Consider the following 16,322-nt stretch of genomic DNA (forward strand, 5'->3'; position numbering starts at 1 on the left):
TGAGTTTTGAAAAAACGATATATGCGATTGCATGATATATACTAACGGATGCGATCATACCAGCACTAATGCACCGGATCCCATCAGAACTCTGCAGTTAAGCGTGCTTGGGCGAGAGTAGTACTAGGATGGGTGACCTCCCGGGAAGTCCTCGTGTTGCATCCCTCCCTCTTTTATTTTTTTTTTTTTTTGGTTGTTGCGTAAGACTATATATTACAAACATAACGTCGTAACTTTTACATCGTGAGGAACCACGCGACCCATAATACCTTTTCGGAAAGCCCCAAGAGTGTTTCTGGCAAGGCAATGGGTCTTCGTACCATTGGACCATTCCGGAGGCCGAATTTTGACGTTTGAAGGTGTTTCGGATGTTTTCCGGTGATCGCGACACAATTAGCTACGAATACCAAATTATGTTTGGATATGGTAATCTCTTGTTTTTCGCGGTTGGAAGCACGTGCAAGGTGAATAAACTGGTCCAGATATCAAGTGGGACCCACATTGAATGATCCCTTGAGTTTTCAAAAAACGATATATGCGATTGCATGATATATACTAACGGATGCGATCATACCAGCACTAATGCACCGGATCCCATCAGAACTCCGCAGTTAAGCGTGCTTGGGCGAGAGTAGTACTAGGATGGGTGACCTCCCGGGAAGTCCTCGTGTTGCATCCCTCCCTCTTTTTTTTTTTTTTTTTTTTGGTTGTTGCGTAAGACTATATATTACAAACATAACGTCGTAACTTTTACATCGTGAGGAACCACGCGACCCATAATACCTTTTCGGAAAGCCCCAAGAGTGTTTCTGGCAAGGCAATGGGTCTTCGTACCATTGGACCATTCCGGAGGCCGAATTTTGACGTTTGAAGGTGTTTCGGATGTTTTCCGGTGATCGCGACACAATTAGCTACGAATACCAAATTATGTTTGGATATGGTAATCTCTTGTTTTTCGCGGTTGGAAGCACGTGCAAGGTGAATAAACTGGTCCAGATATCAAGTGGGACCCACATTGAATGATCCCTTGAGTTTTGAAAAAACGATATATGCGATTGCATGATATATACTAACGGATGCGATCATACCAGCACTAATGCACCGGATCCCATCAGAACTCCGCAGTTAAGCGTCCTTGGGCGAGAGTAGTACTAGGATGGGTGACCTCCCGGGAAGTCCTCGTGTTGCATCCATCCCTCTTTTTTTTTTTTTTTTTTTTGGTTGTTGCGTAAGACTATATATTACAAACATAACGTCGTAACTTTTACATCGTGAGGAACCACGCGACCCATAATACCTTTTCGGAAAGCCCCAAGAGTGTTTCTGGCAAGGCAATGGGTCTTCGTACCATTGGACCATTCCGGAGGCCGAATTTTGACGTTTGAAGGTGTTTCGGATGTTTTCCGGTGATCGCGACACAATTAGCTACGAATACCAAATTATGTTTGGATATGGTAATCTCTTGTTTTTCGCGGTTGGAAGCACGTGCAAGGTGAATAAACTGGTCCAGATATCAAGTGGGACCCACATTGAATGATCCCTTGAGTTTTGAAAAAACGATATATGCGATTGCATGATATATACTAACGGATGCGATCATACCAGCACTAATGCACTGGATCCCATCAGAACTCCGCAGTTAAGCGTGCTTGGGCGAGAGTAGTACTAGGATGGGTGACCTCCCGGGAAGTCCTCGTGTTGCATCCCTCCCTCTTTTATTTTTTTTTTTTTTGGTTGTTGCGTAAGACTATATATTACAAACATAACGTCGTAACTTTTACATCGTGAGGAACCACGCGACCCATAATACCTTTTCGGAAAGCCCCAAGAGTGTTTCTGGCAAGGCAATGGGTCTTCGTACCATTGGACCATTCCGGAGGCCGAATTTTGACGTTTGAAGGTGTTTCGGATGTTTTCCGGTGATCGCGACACAATTAGCTACGAATACCAAATTATGTTTGGATATGGTAATCTCTTGTTTTTCGCGGTTGGAAGCACGTGCAAGGTGAATAAACTGGTCCAGATATCAAGTGGGACCCACATTGAATGATCCCTTGAGTTTTGAAAAAACGATATATGCGATTGCATGATATATACTAACGGATGCGATCATACCAGCACTAATGCACCGGATCCCATCAGAACTCCGCAGTTAAGCATGCTTGGGCGAGAGTAGTACTAGGATGGGTGACCTCCCGGGAAGTTCTCGTGTTGCATCCCTCCCTCTTTTTTTTTTTTTTTTTTTTGGTTGTTGCGTAAGACTATATATTACAAACATAACGTCGTAACTTTTACATCGTGAGGAACCACGCGACCCATAATACCTTTTCGGAAAGCCCCAAGAGTGTTTCTGGCAAGGCAATGGGTCTTCTTACCATTGGACCATTCCGGAGGCCGAATTTTGACGTTTGAAGGTGTTTCGGATGTTTTCCGGTGATCGCGACACAATTAGCTACGAATACCAAATTATGTTTGGATATGGTAATCTCTTGTTTTTCGCGGTTGGAAGCACGTGCAAGGTGAATAAACTGGTCCAGATATCAAGTGGGACCCACATTGAATGATCCCTTGAGTTTTGAAAAAACGATATATGCGATTGCATGATATATACTAACGGATGCGATCATACCAGCACTAATGCACCGGATCCCATCAGAACTCCGCAGTTAAGCGTCCTTGGGCGAGAGTAGTACTAGGATGGGTGACCTCCCGGGAAGTTCTCGTGTTGCATCCCTCCCTCTTTTTTTTTTTTTTTTTTTTGGTTGTTGCGTAAGACTATATATTACAAACATAACGTCGTAACTTTTACATCGTGAGGAACCACGCGACCCATAATACCTTTTCGGAAAGCCCCAAGAGTGTTTCTGGCAAGGCAATGGGTCTTCGTACCATTGGACCATTACGGAGGCCGAATTTTGACGTTTGAAGGTGTTTCGGATGTTTTCCGGTGATCGCGACACAATTAGCTACGAATACCAAATTATGTTTGGATATGGTAATCTCTTGTTTTTCGCGGTTGGAAGCACGTGCAAGGTGAATAAACTGGTCCAGATATCAAGTGGGACCCACATTGAATGATCCCTTGAGTTTTGAAAAAACGATATATGCGATTGCATGATATATACTAACGGATGCGATCATACCAGCACTAATGCACCGGATCCCATCAGAACTCCGCAGTTAAGCGTGCTTGGGCGAGAGTAGTACTAGGATGGGTGACCTCCCGGGAAGTCCTCGTGTTGCATCCCTCCCTCTTTTTTTTTTTTTTTTTTTTGGTTGTTGCGTAAGACTATATATTACAAACATAACGTCGTAACTTTTACATCGTGAGGAACCACGCGACCCATAATACCTTTTCGGAAAGCCCCAAGAGTGTTTCTGGCAAGGCAATGGGTCTTCGTACCATTGGACCATTCCGGAGGCCGAATTTTGACGTTTGAAGGTGTTTCGGATGTTTTCCGGTGATCGCGACACAATTAGCTACGAATACCAAATTATGTTTGGATATGGTAATCTCTTGTTTTTCGCGGTTGGAAGCACGTGCAAGGTGAATAAACTGGTCCAGATATCAAGTGGGACCCACATTGAATGATCCCTTGAGTTTTGAAAAAACGATATATGCGATTGCATGATATATACTAACGGATGCGATCATACCAGCACTAATGCACCGGATCCCATAATAACTCCGCAGTTAAGCGTGCTTGGGCGAGAGTAGTACTAGGATGGGTGACCTCCCGGGAAGTTCTCGTGTTGCATCCCTCCCTCTTTTTTTTTTTTTTTTTTTTGGTTGTTGCGTAAGACTATATATTACAAACATAACGTCGTAACTTTTACATCGTGAGGAACCACGCGACCCATAATACCTTTTCGGAAAGCCCCAAGAGTGTTTCTGGCAAGGCAATGGGTCTTCGTACCATTGGACCATTACGGAGGCCGAATTTTGACGTTTGAAGGTGTTTCGGATGTTTTCCGGTGATCGCGACACAATTAGCTACGAATACCAAATTATGTTTGGATATGGTAATCTCTTGTTTTTCGCGGTTGGAAGCACGTGCAAGGTGAATAAACTGGTCCAGATATCAAGTGGGACCCACATTGAATGATCCCTTGAGTTTTGAAAAAACGATATATGCGATTGCATGATATATACTAACGGATGCGATCATACCAGCACTAATGCACCGGATCCCATCAGAACTCCGCAGTTAAGCGTGCTTGGGCGAGAGTAGTACTAGGATGGGTGACCTCCCGGGAAGTCCTCGTGTTGCATCCCTCCCTCTTTTTTTTTTTTTTTTTTTTGGTTGTTGCGTAAGACTATATATTACAAACATAACGTCGTAACTTTTACATCGTGAGGAACCACGCGACCCATAATACCTTTTCGGAAAGCCCCAAGAGTGTTTCTGGCAAGGCAATGGGTCTTCGTACCATTGGACCATTCCGGAGGCCGAATTTTGACGTTTGAAGGTGTTTCGGATGTTTTCCGGTGATCGCGACACAATTAGCTACGAATACCAAATTATGTTTGGATATGGTAATCTCTTGTTTTTCGCGGTTGGAAGCACGTGCAAGGTGAATAAACTGGTCCAGATATCAAGTGGGACCCACATTGAATGATCCCTTGAGTTTTGAAAAAACGATATATGCGATTGCATGATATATACTAACGGATGCGATCATACCAGCACTAATGCACCGGATCCCATCAGAACTCCGCAGTTAAGCGTGCTTGGGCGAGAGTAGTACTAGGATGGGTGACCTCCCGGGAAGTTCTCGTGTTGCATCCCTCCCTCTTTTTTTTTTTTTTTTTTTTGGTTGTTGCGTAAGACTATATATTACAAACATAACGTCGTAACTTTTACATCGTGAGGAACCACGCGACCCATAATACCTTTTCGGAAAGCCCCAAGAGTGTTTCTGGCAAGGCAATGGGTCTTCGTACCATTGGACCATTCCGGAGGCCGAATTTTGACGTTTGAAGGTGTTTCGGATGTTTTCCGGTGATCGCGACACAATTAGCTACGAATACCAAATTATGTTTGGATATGGTAATCTCTTGTTTTTCGCGGTTGGAAGCACGTGCAAGGTGAATAAACTGGTCCAGATATCAAGTGGGACCCACATTGAATGATCCCTTGAGTTTTGAAAAAACGATATATGCGATTGCATGATATATACTAACGGATGCGATCATACCAGCACTAATGCACCGGATCCCATCAGAACTCCGCAGTTAAGCGTGCTTGGGCGAGAGTAGTACTAGGATGGGTGACCTCCCGGGAAGTCCTCGTGTTGCATCCCTCCCTCTTTTTTTTTTTTTTTTTTTTGGTTGTTGCGTAAGACTATATATTACAAACATAACGTCGTAACTTTTACATCGTGAGGAACCACGCGACCCATAATACCTTTTCGGAAAGCCCCAAGAGTGTTTCTGGCAAGGCAATGGGTCTTCTTACCATTGGACCATTCCGGAGGCCGAATTTTGACGTTTGAAGGTGTTTCGGATGTTTTCCGGTGATCGCGACACAATTAGCTACGAATACCAAATTATGTTTGGATATGGTAATCTCTTGTTTTTCGCGGTTGGAAGCACGTGCAAGGTGAATAAACTGGTCCAGATATCAAGTGGGACCCACATTGAATGATCCCTTGAGTTTTCAAAAAACGATATATGCGATTGCATGATATATACTAACGGATGCGATCATACCAGCACTAATGCACCGGATCCCATAATAACTCCGCAGTTAAGCGTGCTTGGGCGAGAGTAGTACTAGGATGGGTGACCTCCCGGGAAGTTCTCGTGTTGCATCCCTCCCTCTTTTTTTTTTTTTTTTTTTTGGTTGTTGCGTAAGACTATATATTACAAACATAACGTCGTAACTTTTACATCGTGAGGAACCACGCGACCCATAATACCTTTTCGGAAAGCCCCAAGAGTGTTTCTGGCAAGGCAATGGGTCTTCGTACCATTGGACCATTCCGGAGGCCGAATTTTGACGTTTGAAGTTGTTTCGGATGTTTTCCGGTGATCGCGACACAATTAGCTACGAATACCAAATTATGTTTGGATATGGTAATCTCTTGTTTTTCGCGGTTGGAAGCACGTGCAAGGTGAATAAACTGGTCCAGATATCAAGTGGGACCCACATTGAATGATCCCTTGAGTTTTGAAAAAACGATATATGCGATTGCATGATATATACTAACGGATGCGATCATACCAGCACTAATGCACCGGATCCCATCAGAACTCCGCAGTCAAGCGTGCTTGGGCGAGAGTAGTACTAGGATGGGTGACCTCCCGGGAAGTTCTCGTGTTGCATCCCTCCCTCTTTTTTTTTTTTTTTTTTTTGGTTGTTGCGTAAGACTATATATTACAAACATAACGTCGTAACTTTTACATCGTGAGGAACCACGCGACCCATAATACCTTTTCGGAAAGCCCCAAGAGTGTTTCTGGCAAGGCAATGGGTCTTCGTACCATTGGACCATTCCGGAGGCCGAATTTTGACGTTTGAAGTTGTTTCGGATGTTTTCCGGTGATCGCGACACAATTAGCTACGAATACCAAATTATGTTTGGATATGGTAATCTCTTGTTTTTCGCGGTTGGAAGCACGTGCAAGGTGAATAAACTGGTCCAGATATCAAGTGGGACCCACATTGAATGATCCCTTGAGTTTTGAAAAAACGATATATGCGATTGCATGATATATACTAACGGATGCGATCATACCAGCACTAATGCACCGGATCCCATCAGAACTCCGCAGTCAAGCGTGCTTGGGCGAGAGTAGTACTAGGATGGGTGACCTCCCGGGAAGTTCTCGTGTTGCATCCCTCCCTCTTTTTTTTTTTTTTTTTTTTGGTTGTTGCGTAAGACTATATATTACAAACATAACGTCGTAACTTTTACATCGTGAGGAACCACGCGACCCATAATACCTTTTCGGAAAGCCCCAAGAGTGTTTCTGGCAAGGCAATGGGTCTTCGTACCATTGGACCATTCCGGAGGCCGAATTTTGACGTTTGAAGGTGTTTCGGATGTTTTCCGGTGATCGCGACACAATTAGCTACGAATACCAAATTATGTTTGGATATGGTAATCTCTTGTTTTTCGCGGTTGGAAGCACGTGCAAGGTGAATAAACTGGTCCAGATATCAAGTGGGACCCACATTGAATGATCCCTTGAGTTTTCAAAAAACGATATATGCGATTGCATGATATATACTAACGGATGCGATCATACCAGCACTAATGCACCGGATCCCATCAGAACTCCGCAGTTAAGCGTGCTTGGGCGAGAGTAGTACTAGGATGGGTGACCTCCCGGGAAGTCCTCGTGTTGCATCCCTCCCTCTTTTTTTTTTTTTTTTTTTTGGTTGTTGCGTAAGACTATATATTACAAACATAACGTCGTAACTTTTACATCGTGAGGAACCACGCGACCCATAATACCTTTTCGGAAAGCCCCAAGAGTGTTTCTGGCAAGGCAATGGGTCTTCGTACCATTGGACCATTCCGGAGGCCGAATTTTGACGTTTGAAGGTGTTTCGGATGTTTTCCGGTGATCGCGACACAATTAGCTACGAATACCAAATTATGTTTGGATATGGTAATCTCTTGTTTTTCGCGGTTGGAAGCACGTGCAAGGTGAATAAACTGGTCCAGATATCAAGTGGGACCCACATTGAATGATCCCTTGAGTTTTGAAAAAACGATATATGCGATTGCATGATATATACTAACGGATGCGATCATACCAGCACTAATGCACCGGATCCCATCAGAACTCTGCAGTTAAGCGTGCTTGGGCGAGAGTAGTACTAGGATGGGTGACCTCCCGGGAAGTCCTCGTGTTGCATCCCTCCCTCTTTTTTTTTTTTTTTTTTTTGGTTGTTGCGTAAGACTATATATTACAAACATAACGTCGTAACTTTTACATCGTGAGGAACCACGCGACCCATAATACCTTTTCGGAAAGCCCCAAGAGTGTTTCTGGCAAGCCAATGGGTCTTCGTACCATTGGACCATTCCGGAGGCCGAATTTTGACGTTTGAAGGTGTTTCGGATGTTTTCCGGTGATCGCGACACAATTAGCTACGAATACCAAATTATGTTTGGATATGGTAATCTCTTGTTTTTCGCGGTTGGAAGCACGTGCAAGGTGAATAAACTGGTCCAGATATCAAGTGGGACCCACATTGAATGATCCCTTGAGTTTTGAAAAAACGATATATGCGATTGCATGATATATACTAACGGATGCGATCATACCAGCACTAATGCACCGGATCCCATCAGAACTCCGCAGTTAAGCGTGCTTGGGCGAGAGTAGTACTAGGATGGGTGACCTCCCGGGAAGTCCTCGTGTTGCATCCCTCCCTCTTTTTTTTTTGGTTGTTGCGTAAGACTATATATTACAAACATAACGTCGTAACTTTTACATCGTGAGGAACCACGCGACCCATAATACCTTTTCGGAAAGCCCCAAGAGTGTTTCTGGCAAGGCAATGGGTCTTCTTACCATTGGACCATTCCGGAGGCCGAATTTTGACGTTTGAAGGTGTTTCGGATGTTTTCCGGTGATCGCGACACAATTAGCTACGAATACCAAATTATGTTTGGATATGGTAATCTCTTGTTTTTCGCGGTTGGAAGCACGTGCAAGGTGAATAAACTGGTCCAGATATCAAGTGGGACCCACATTGAATGATCCCTTGAGTTTTGAAAAAACGATATATGCGATTGCATGATATATACTAACGGATGCGATCATACCAGCACTAATGCACCGGATCCCATCAGAACTCCGCAGTTAAGCGTGCTTGGGCGAGAGTAGTACTAGGATGGGTGACCTCCCGGGAAGTCCTCGTGTTGCATCCCTCCCTCTTTTTTTTTTTTTTTTTTTTGGTTGTTGCGTAAGACTATATATTACAAACATAACGTCGTAACTTTTACATCGTGAGGAACCACGCGACCCATAATACCTTTTCGGAAAGCCCCAAGAGTGTTTCTGGCAAGGCAATGGGTCTTCGTACCATTGGACCATTCCGGAGGCCGAATTTTGACGTTTGAAGTTGTTTCGGATGTTTTCCGGTGATCGCGACACAATTAGCTACGAATACCAAATTATGTTTGGATATGGTAATCTCTTGTTTTTCGCGGTTGGAAGCACGTGCAAGGTGAATAAACTGGTCCAGATATCAAGTGGGACCCACATTGAATGATCCCTTGAGTTTTGAAAAAACGATATATGCGATTGCATGATATATACTAACGGATGCGATCATACCAGCACTAATGCACCGGATCCCATCAGAACTCCGCAGTCAAGCGTGCTTGGGCGAGAGTAGTACTAGGATGGGTGACCTCCCGGGAAGTTCTCGTGTTGCATCCCTCCCTCTTTTTTTTTTTTTTTTTTTTGGTTGTTGCGTAAGACTATATATTACAAACATAACGTCGTAACTTTTACATCGTGAGGAACCACGCGACCCATAATACCTTTTCGGAAAGCCCCAAGAGTGTTTCTGGCAAGGCAATGGGTCTTCGTACCATTGGACCATTCCGGAGGCCGAATTTTGACGTTTGAAGTTGTTTCGGATGTTTTCCGGTGATCGCGACACAATTAGCTACGAATACCAAATTATGTTTGGATATGGTAATCTCTTGTTTTTCGCGGTTGGAAGCACGTGCAAGGTGAATAAACTGGTCCAGATATCAAGTGGGACCCACATTGAATGATCCCTTGAGTTTTGAAAAAACGATATATGCGATTGCATGATATATACTAACGGATGCGATCATACCAGCACTAATGCACCGGATCCCATCAGAACTCCGCAGTCAAGCGTGCTTGGGCGAGAGTAGTACTAGGATGGGTGACCTCCCGGGAAGTTCTCGTGTTGCATCCCTCCCTCTTTTTTTTTTTTTTTTTTTTGGTTGTTGCGTAAGACTATATATTACAAACATAACGTCGTAACTTTTACATCGTGAGGAACCACGCGACCCATAATACCTTTTCGGAAAGCCCCAAGAGTGTTTCTGGCAAGGCAATGGGTCTTCGTACCATTGGACCATTCCGGAGGCCGAATTTTGACGTTTGAAGGTGTTTCGGATGTTTTCCGGTGATCGCGACACAATTAGCTACGAATACCAAATTATGTTTGGATATGGTAATCTCTTGTTTTTCGCGGTTGGAAGCACGTGCAAGGTGAATAAACTGGTCCAGATATCAAGTGGGACCCACATTGAATGATCCCTTGAGTTTTCAAAAAACGATATATGCGATTGCATGATATATACTAACGGATGCGATCATACCAGCACTAATGCACCGGATCCCATCAGAACTCCGCAGTTAAGCGTGCTTGGGCGAGAGTAGTACTAGGATGGGTGACCTCCCGGGAAGTCCTCGTGTTGCATCCCTCCCTCTTTTTTTTTTTTTTTTTTTTGGTTGTTGCGTAAGACTATATATTACAAACATAACGTCGTAACTTTTACATCGTGAGGAACCACGCGACCCATAATACCTTTTCGGAAAGCCCCAAGAGTGTTTCTGGCAAGCCAATGGGTCTTCGTACCATTGGACCATTCCGGAGGCCGAATTTTGACGTTTGAAGGTGTTTCGGATGTTTTCCGGTGATCGCGACACAATTAGCTACGAATACCAAATTATGTTTGGATATGGTAATCTCTTGTTTTTCGCGGTTGGAAGCACGTGCAAGGTGAATAAACTGGTCCAGATATCAAGTGGGACCCACATTGAATGATCCCTTGAGTTTTGAAAAAACGATATATGCGATTGCATGATATATACTAACGGATGCGATCATACCAGCACTAATGCACCGGATCCCATCAGAACTCCGCAGTTAAGCGTGCTTGGGCGAGAGTAGTACTAGGATGGGTGACCTCCCGGGAAGTCCTCGTGTTGCATCCCTCCCTCTTTTTTTTTTTTTTTTTTTTGGTTGTTGCGTAAGACTATATATTACAAACATAACGTCGTAACTTTTACATCGTGAGGAACCACGCGACCCATAATACCTTTTCGGAAAGCCCCAAGAGTGTTTCTGGCAAGGCAATGGGTCTTCGTACCATTGGACCATTCCGGAGGCCGAATTTTGACGTTTGAAGTTGTTTCGGATGTTTTCCGGTGATCGCGACACAATTAGCTACGAATACCAAATTATGTTTGGATATGGTAATCTCTTGTTTTTCGCGGTTGGAAGCACGTGCAAGGTGAATAAACTGGTCCAGATATCAAGTGGGACCCACATTGAATGATCCCTTGAGTTTTGAAAAAACGATATATGCGATTGCATGATATATACTAACGGATGCGATCATACCAGCACTAATGCACCGGATCCCATCAGAACTCCGCAGTCAAGCGTGCTTGGGCGAGAGTAGTACTAGGATGGGTGACCTCCCGGGAAGTTCTCGTGTTGCATCCCTCCCTCTTTTTTTTTTTTTTTTTTTTGGTTGTTGCGTAAGACTATATATTACAAACATAACGTCGTAACTTTTACATCGTGAGGAACCACGCGACCCATAATACCTTTTCGGAAAGCCCCAAGAGTGTTTCTGGCAAGGCAATGGGTCTTCGTACCATTGGACCATTCCGGAGGCCGAATTTTGACGTTTGAAGTTGTTTCGGATGTTTTCCGGTGATCGCGACACAATTAGCTACGAATACCAAATTATGTTTGGATATGGTAATCTCTTGTTTTTCGCGGTTGGAAGCACGTGCAAGGTGAATAAACTGGTCCAGATATCAAGTGGGACCCACATTGAATGATCCCTTGAGTTTTGAAAAAACGATATATGCGATTGCATGATATATACTAACGGATGCGATCATACCAGCACTAATGCACCGGATCCCATCAGAACTCCGCAGTCAAGCGTGCTTGGGCGAGAGTAGTACTAGGATGGGTGACCTCCCGGGAAGTTCTCGTGTTGCATCCCTCCCTCTTTTTTTTTTTTTTTTTTTTGGTTGTTGCGTAAGACTATATATTACAAACATAACGTCGTAACTTTTACATCGTGAGGAACCACGCGACCCATAATACCTTTTCGGAAAGCCCCAAGAGTGTTTCTGGCAAGGCAATGGGTCTTCGTACCATTGGACCATTCCGGAGGCCGAATTTTGACGTTTGAAGGTGTTTCGGATGTTTTCCGGTGATCGCGACACAATTAGCTACGAATACCAAATTATGTTTGGATATGGTAATCTCTTGTTTTTCGCGGTTGGAAGCACGTGCAAGGTGAATAAACTGGTCCAGATATCAAGTGGGACCCACATTGAATGATCCCTTGAGTTTTCAAAAAACGATATATGCGATTGCATGATATATACTAACGGATGCGATCATACCAGCACTAATGCACCGGATCCCATCAGAACTCCGCAGTTAAGCGTGCTTGGGCGAGAGTAGTACTAGGATGGGTGACCTCCCGGGAAGTCCTCGTGTTGCATCCCTCCCTCTTTTTTTTTTTTTTTTTTTTGGTTGTTGCGTAAGACTATATATTACAAACATAACGTCGTAACTTTTACATCGTGAGGAACCACGCGACCCATAATACCTTTTCGGAAAGCCCCAAGAGTGTTTCTGGCAAGGCAATGGGTCTTCGTACCATTGGACCATTCCGGAGGCCGAATTTTGACGTTTGAAGGTGTTTCGGATGTTTTCCGGTGATCGCGACACAATTAGCTACGAATACCAAATTATGTTTGGATATGGTAATCTCTTGTTTTTCGCGGTTGGAAGCACGTGCAAGGTGAATAAACTGGTCCAGATATCAAGTGGGACCCACATTGAATGATCCCTTGAGTTTTGAAAAAACGATATATGCGATTGCATGATATATACTAACGGATGCGATCATACCAGCACTAATGCACCGGATCCCATCAGAACTCCGCAGTTAAGCGTGCTTGGGCGAGAGTAGTACTAGGATGGGTGACCTCCCGGGAAGTCCTCGTGTTGCATCCCTCCCTCTTTTTTTTTTTTTTTTTTTTGGTTGTTGCGTAAGACTATATATTACAAACATAACGTCGTAACTTTTACATCGTGAGGAACCACGCGACCCATAATACCTTTTCGGAAAGCCCCAAGAGTGTTTCTGGCAAGCCAATGGGTCTTCGTACCATTGGACCATTCCGGAGGCCGAATTTTGACGTTTGAAGGTGTTTCGGATGTTTTCCGGTGATCGCGACACAATTAGCTACGAATACCAAATTATGTTTGGATATGGTAATCTCTTGTTTTTCGCGGTTGGAAGCACGTGCAAGGTGAATAAACTGGTCCAGATATCAAGTGGGACCCACATTGAATGATCCCTTGAGTTTTGAAAAAACGATATATGCGATTGCATGATATATACTAACGGATGCGATCATACCAGCACTAATGCACCGGATCCCATCAGAACTCCGCAGTTAAGCGTGCTTGGGCGAGAGTAGTACTAGGATGGGTGACCTCCCGGGAAGTCCTCGTGTTGCATCCCTCCCTCTTTTTTTTTTTTTTTTTTTTGGTTGTTGCGTAAGACTATATATTACAAACATAACGTCGTAACTTTTACATCGTGAGGAACCACGCGACCCATAATACCTTTTCGGAAAGCCCCAAGAGTGTTTCTGGCAAGCCAATGGGTCTTCGTACCATTGGACCATTCCGGAGGCCGAATTTTGACGTTTGAAGGTGTTTCGGATGTTTTCCGGTGATCGCGACACAATTAGCTACGAATACCAAATTATGTTTGGATATGGTAATCTCTTGTTTTTCGCGGTTGGAAGCACGTGCAAGGTGAATAAACTGGTCCAGATATCAAGTGGGACCCACATTGAATGATCCCTTGAGTTTTGAAAAAACGATATATGCGATTGCATGATATATACTAACGGATGCGATCATACCAGCACTAATGCACCGGATCCCATCAGAACTCCGCAGTTAAGCGTGCTTGGGCGAGAGTAGTACTAGGATGGGTGACCTCCCGGGAAGTCCTCGTGTTGCATCCCTCCCTCTTTTTTTTTTTTTTTTTTTTGGTTGTTGCGTAAGACTATATATTACAAACATAACGTCGTAACTTTTACATCGTGAGGAACCACGCGACCCATAATACCTTTTCGGAAAGCCCCAAGAGTGTTTCTGGCAAGCCAATGGGTCTTCGTACCATTGGACCATTCCGGAGGCCGAATTTTGACGTTTGAAGGTGTTTCGGATGTTTTCCGGTGATCGCGACACAATTAGCTACGAATACCAAATTATGTTTGGATATGGTAATCTCTTGTTTTTCGCGGTTGGAAGCACGTGCAAGGTGAATAAACTGGTCCAGATATCAAGTGGGACCCACATTGAATGATCCCTTGAGTTTTGAAAAAACGATATATGCGATTGCATGATATATACTAACGGATGCGATCATACCAGCACTAATGCACCGGATCCCATCAGAACTCCGCAGTTAAGCGTGCTTGGGCGAGAGTAGTACTAGGATGGGTGACCTCCCGGGAAGTCCTCGTGTTGCATCCCTCCCTCTTTTTTTTTTTTTTTTTTTTGGTTGTTGCGTAAGACTATATATTACAAACATAACGTCGTAACTTTTACATCGTGAGGAACCACGCGACCCATAATACCTTTTCGGAAAGCCCCAAGAGTGTTTCTGGCAAGGCAATGGGTCTTCTTACCATTGGACCATTCCGGAGGCCGAATTTTGACGTTTGAAGGTGTTTCGGATGTTTTCCGGTGATCGCGACACAATTAGCTACGAATACCAAATTATGTTTGGATATGGTAATCTCTTGTTTTTCGCGGTTGGAAGCACGTGCAAGGTGAATAAACTGGTCCAGATATCAAGTGGGACCCACATTGAATGATCCCTTGAGTTTTGAAAAAACGATATATGCGATTGCATGATATATACTAACGGATGCGATCATACCAGCACTAATGCACCGGATCCCATCAGAACTCCGCAGTTAAGCGTGCTTGGGCGAGAGTAGTACTAGGATGGGTGACCTCCCGGGAAGTCCTCGTGTTGCATCCCTCCCTCTTTTTTTTTTTTTTTTTTTTGGTTGTTGCGTAAGACTATATATTACAAACATAACGTCGTAACTTTTACATCGTGAGGAACCACGCGACCCATAATACCTTTTCGGAAAGCCCCAAGAGTGTTTCTGGCAAGCCAATGGGTCTTCGTACCATTGGACCTTTCCGGAGGCCGAATTTTGACGTTTGAAGGTGTTTCGGATGTTTTCCGGTGATCGCGACACAATTAGCTACGAATACCAAATTATGTTTGGATATGGTAATCTCTTGTTTTTCGCGGTTGGAAGCACGTGCAAGGTGAATAAACTGGTCCAGATATCAAGTGGGACCCACATTGAATGATCCCTTGAGTTTTGAAAAAACGATATATGCGATTGCATGATATATACTAACGGATGCGATCATACCAGCACTAATGCACCGGATCCCATCAGAACTCCGCAGTTAAGCGTGCTTGGGCGAGAGTAGTACTAGGATGGGTGACCTCCCGGGAAGTCCTCGTGTTGCATCCCTCCCTCTTTTTTTTTTGGTTGTTGCGTAAGACTATATATTACAAACATAACGTCGTAACTTTTACATCGTGAGGAACCACGCGACCCATAATACCTTTTCGGAAAGCCCCAAGAGTGTTTCTGGCAAGGCAATGGGTCTTCTTACCATTGGACCATTCCGGAGGCCGAATTTTGACGTTTGAAGGTGTTTCGGATGTTTTCCGGTGATCGCGACACAATTAGCTACGAATACCAAATTATGTTTGGATATGGTAATCTCTTGTTTTTCGCGGTTGGAAGCACGTGCAAGGTGAATAAACTGGTCCAGATATCAAGTGGGACCCACATTGAATGATCCCTTGAGTTTTGAAAAAACGATATATGCGATTGCATGATATATACTAACGGATGCGATCATACCAGCACTAATGCACCGGATCCCATCAGAACTCCGCAGTTAAGCGTGCTTGGGCGAGAGTAGTACTAGGATGGGTGACCTCCCGGGAAGTCCTCGTGTTGCATCCCTCCCTCTTTTTTTTTTTTTTTTTTTTGGTTGTTGCGTAAGACTATATATTACAAACATAACGTCGTAACTTTTACATCGTGAGGAACCACGCGACCCATAATACCTTTTCGGAAAGCCCCAAGAGTGTTTCTGGCAAGCCAATGGGTCTTCGTACCATTGGACCTTTCCGGAGGCCGAATTTTGACGTTTGAAGGTGTTTCGGATGTTTTCCGGTGATCGCGACACAATTAGCTACGAATACCA

The 16,322-nt window shown here is 44.1% G+C and overlaps 32 non-coding genes across 32 annotated transcripts; all 32 read left to right on the forward strand.

Moving 5' to 3' along the window:
- Positions 1-46: 46 nt before the first annotated feature.
- Positions 47-165, forward strand: LOC147936923 (5S ribosomal RNA). Its single transcript, XR_015569350.1, has one exon. It is a non-coding gene; the product is annotated as a 5S ribosomal RNA (ribosomal RNA).
- Positions 166-560: 395 nt separating this feature from the next.
- On the forward strand, positions 561-679 carry LOC147936924 (5S ribosomal RNA). The gene has a single exon (XR_015569835.1). It is a non-coding gene; the product is annotated as a 5S ribosomal RNA (ribosomal RNA).
- A 395-nt stretch (positions 680-1,074) lies between these two features.
- On the forward strand, positions 1,075-1,193 carry LOC147936925 (5S ribosomal RNA). Its single transcript, XR_015569545.1, has one exon. It is a non-coding gene; the product is annotated as a 5S ribosomal RNA (ribosomal RNA).
- Positions 1,194-1,588: 395 nt separating this feature from the next.
- LOC147936926 (5S ribosomal RNA) lies at positions 1,589-1,707 on the forward strand. Its single transcript, XR_015569358.1, has one exon. It is a non-coding gene; the product is annotated as a 5S ribosomal RNA (ribosomal RNA).
- A 394-nt stretch (positions 1,708-2,101) lies between these two features.
- Positions 2,102-2,220, forward strand: LOC147936927 (5S ribosomal RNA). The gene has a single exon (XR_015569341.1). It is a non-coding gene; the product is annotated as a 5S ribosomal RNA (ribosomal RNA).
- Positions 2,221-2,615: 395 nt separating this feature from the next.
- On the forward strand, positions 2,616-2,734 carry LOC147936928 (5S ribosomal RNA). The gene has a single exon (XR_015569362.1). It is a non-coding gene; the product is annotated as a 5S ribosomal RNA (ribosomal RNA).
- Positions 2,735-3,129: 395 nt separating this feature from the next.
- Positions 3,130-3,248, forward strand: LOC147936929 (5S ribosomal RNA). Its single transcript, XR_015569836.1, has one exon. It is a non-coding gene; the product is annotated as a 5S ribosomal RNA (ribosomal RNA).
- A 395-nt stretch (positions 3,249-3,643) lies between these two features.
- LOC147936930 (5S ribosomal RNA) lies at positions 3,644-3,762 on the forward strand. The gene has a single exon (XR_015569622.1). It is a non-coding gene; the product is annotated as a 5S ribosomal RNA (ribosomal RNA).
- A 395-nt stretch (positions 3,763-4,157) lies between these two features.
- LOC147936931 (5S ribosomal RNA) lies at positions 4,158-4,276 on the forward strand. The gene has a single exon (XR_015569837.1). It is a non-coding gene; the product is annotated as a 5S ribosomal RNA (ribosomal RNA).
- A 395-nt stretch (positions 4,277-4,671) lies between these two features.
- Positions 4,672-4,790, forward strand: LOC147936932 (5S ribosomal RNA). Its single transcript, XR_015569930.1, has one exon. It is a non-coding gene; the product is annotated as a 5S ribosomal RNA (ribosomal RNA).
- A 395-nt stretch (positions 4,791-5,185) lies between these two features.
- Positions 5,186-5,304, forward strand: LOC147936933 (5S ribosomal RNA). Its single transcript, XR_015569838.1, has one exon. It is a non-coding gene; the product is annotated as a 5S ribosomal RNA (ribosomal RNA).
- A 395-nt stretch (positions 5,305-5,699) lies between these two features.
- On the forward strand, positions 5,700-5,818 carry LOC147936934 (5S ribosomal RNA). The gene has a single exon (XR_015569623.1). It is a non-coding gene; the product is annotated as a 5S ribosomal RNA (ribosomal RNA).
- Positions 5,819-6,213: 395 nt separating this feature from the next.
- On the forward strand, positions 6,214-6,332 carry LOC147936935 (5S ribosomal RNA). Its single transcript, XR_015570018.1, has one exon. It is a non-coding gene; the product is annotated as a 5S ribosomal RNA (ribosomal RNA).
- A 395-nt stretch (positions 6,333-6,727) lies between these two features.
- Positions 6,728-6,846, forward strand: LOC147936936 (5S ribosomal RNA). Its single transcript, XR_015570019.1, has one exon. It is a non-coding gene; the product is annotated as a 5S ribosomal RNA (ribosomal RNA).
- Positions 6,847-7,241: 395 nt separating this feature from the next.
- LOC147936937 (5S ribosomal RNA) lies at positions 7,242-7,360 on the forward strand. Its single transcript, XR_015569839.1, has one exon. It is a non-coding gene; the product is annotated as a 5S ribosomal RNA (ribosomal RNA).
- Positions 7,361-7,755: 395 nt separating this feature from the next.
- LOC147936938 (5S ribosomal RNA) lies at positions 7,756-7,874 on the forward strand. Its single transcript, XR_015569351.1, has one exon. It is a non-coding gene; the product is annotated as a 5S ribosomal RNA (ribosomal RNA).
- A 395-nt stretch (positions 7,875-8,269) lies between these two features.
- On the forward strand, positions 8,270-8,388 carry LOC147936939 (5S ribosomal RNA). The gene has a single exon (XR_015569840.1). It is a non-coding gene; the product is annotated as a 5S ribosomal RNA (ribosomal RNA).
- Positions 8,389-8,773: 385 nt separating this feature from the next.
- LOC147936940 (5S ribosomal RNA) lies at positions 8,774-8,892 on the forward strand. The gene has a single exon (XR_015569842.1). It is a non-coding gene; the product is annotated as a 5S ribosomal RNA (ribosomal RNA).
- A 395-nt stretch (positions 8,893-9,287) lies between these two features.
- On the forward strand, positions 9,288-9,406 carry LOC147936941 (5S ribosomal RNA). The gene has a single exon (XR_015570021.1). It is a non-coding gene; the product is annotated as a 5S ribosomal RNA (ribosomal RNA).
- Positions 9,407-9,801: 395 nt separating this feature from the next.
- LOC147936942 (5S ribosomal RNA) lies at positions 9,802-9,920 on the forward strand. The gene has a single exon (XR_015570022.1). It is a non-coding gene; the product is annotated as a 5S ribosomal RNA (ribosomal RNA).
- A 395-nt stretch (positions 9,921-10,315) lies between these two features.
- LOC147936943 (5S ribosomal RNA) lies at positions 10,316-10,434 on the forward strand. Its single transcript, XR_015569843.1, has one exon. It is a non-coding gene; the product is annotated as a 5S ribosomal RNA (ribosomal RNA).
- A 395-nt stretch (positions 10,435-10,829) lies between these two features.
- Positions 10,830-10,948, forward strand: LOC147936944 (5S ribosomal RNA). The gene has a single exon (XR_015569844.1). It is a non-coding gene; the product is annotated as a 5S ribosomal RNA (ribosomal RNA).
- Positions 10,949-11,343: 395 nt separating this feature from the next.
- Positions 11,344-11,462, forward strand: LOC147936945 (5S ribosomal RNA). The gene has a single exon (XR_015570023.1). It is a non-coding gene; the product is annotated as a 5S ribosomal RNA (ribosomal RNA).
- A 395-nt stretch (positions 11,463-11,857) lies between these two features.
- Positions 11,858-11,976, forward strand: LOC147936946 (5S ribosomal RNA). Its single transcript, XR_015570024.1, has one exon. It is a non-coding gene; the product is annotated as a 5S ribosomal RNA (ribosomal RNA).
- A 395-nt stretch (positions 11,977-12,371) lies between these two features.
- Positions 12,372-12,490, forward strand: LOC147936947 (5S ribosomal RNA). Its single transcript, XR_015569845.1, has one exon. It is a non-coding gene; the product is annotated as a 5S ribosomal RNA (ribosomal RNA).
- Positions 12,491-12,885: 395 nt separating this feature from the next.
- Positions 12,886-13,004, forward strand: LOC147936948 (5S ribosomal RNA). Its single transcript, XR_015569846.1, has one exon. It is a non-coding gene; the product is annotated as a 5S ribosomal RNA (ribosomal RNA).
- A 395-nt stretch (positions 13,005-13,399) lies between these two features.
- Positions 13,400-13,518, forward strand: LOC147936949 (5S ribosomal RNA). Its single transcript, XR_015569847.1, has one exon. It is a non-coding gene; the product is annotated as a 5S ribosomal RNA (ribosomal RNA).
- Positions 13,519-13,913: 395 nt separating this feature from the next.
- Positions 13,914-14,032, forward strand: LOC147936950 (5S ribosomal RNA). Its single transcript, XR_015569848.1, has one exon. It is a non-coding gene; the product is annotated as a 5S ribosomal RNA (ribosomal RNA).
- Positions 14,033-14,427: 395 nt separating this feature from the next.
- On the forward strand, positions 14,428-14,546 carry LOC147936951 (5S ribosomal RNA). Its single transcript, XR_015569849.1, has one exon. It is a non-coding gene; the product is annotated as a 5S ribosomal RNA (ribosomal RNA).
- A 395-nt stretch (positions 14,547-14,941) lies between these two features.
- Positions 14,942-15,060, forward strand: LOC147936952 (5S ribosomal RNA). Its single transcript, XR_015569850.1, has one exon. It is a non-coding gene; the product is annotated as a 5S ribosomal RNA (ribosomal RNA).
- A 395-nt stretch (positions 15,061-15,455) lies between these two features.
- Positions 15,456-15,574, forward strand: LOC147936953 (5S ribosomal RNA). Its single transcript, XR_015569851.1, has one exon. It is a non-coding gene; the product is annotated as a 5S ribosomal RNA (ribosomal RNA).
- Positions 15,575-15,959: 385 nt separating this feature from the next.
- Positions 15,960-16,078, forward strand: LOC147936954 (5S ribosomal RNA). The gene has a single exon (XR_015569853.1). It is a non-coding gene; the product is annotated as a 5S ribosomal RNA (ribosomal RNA).
- Positions 16,079-16,322: the final 244 nt, after the last annotated feature.

Source organism: Camelina sativa, chromosome 10, assembly GCF_030686135.1.
Source record: "Camelina sativa cultivar CO46 ecotype springtype chromosome 10, ASM3068613v1".
Lineage (NCBI taxonomy): Eukaryota > Viridiplantae > Streptophyta > Magnoliopsida > Brassicales > Brassicaceae > Camelina > Camelina sativa.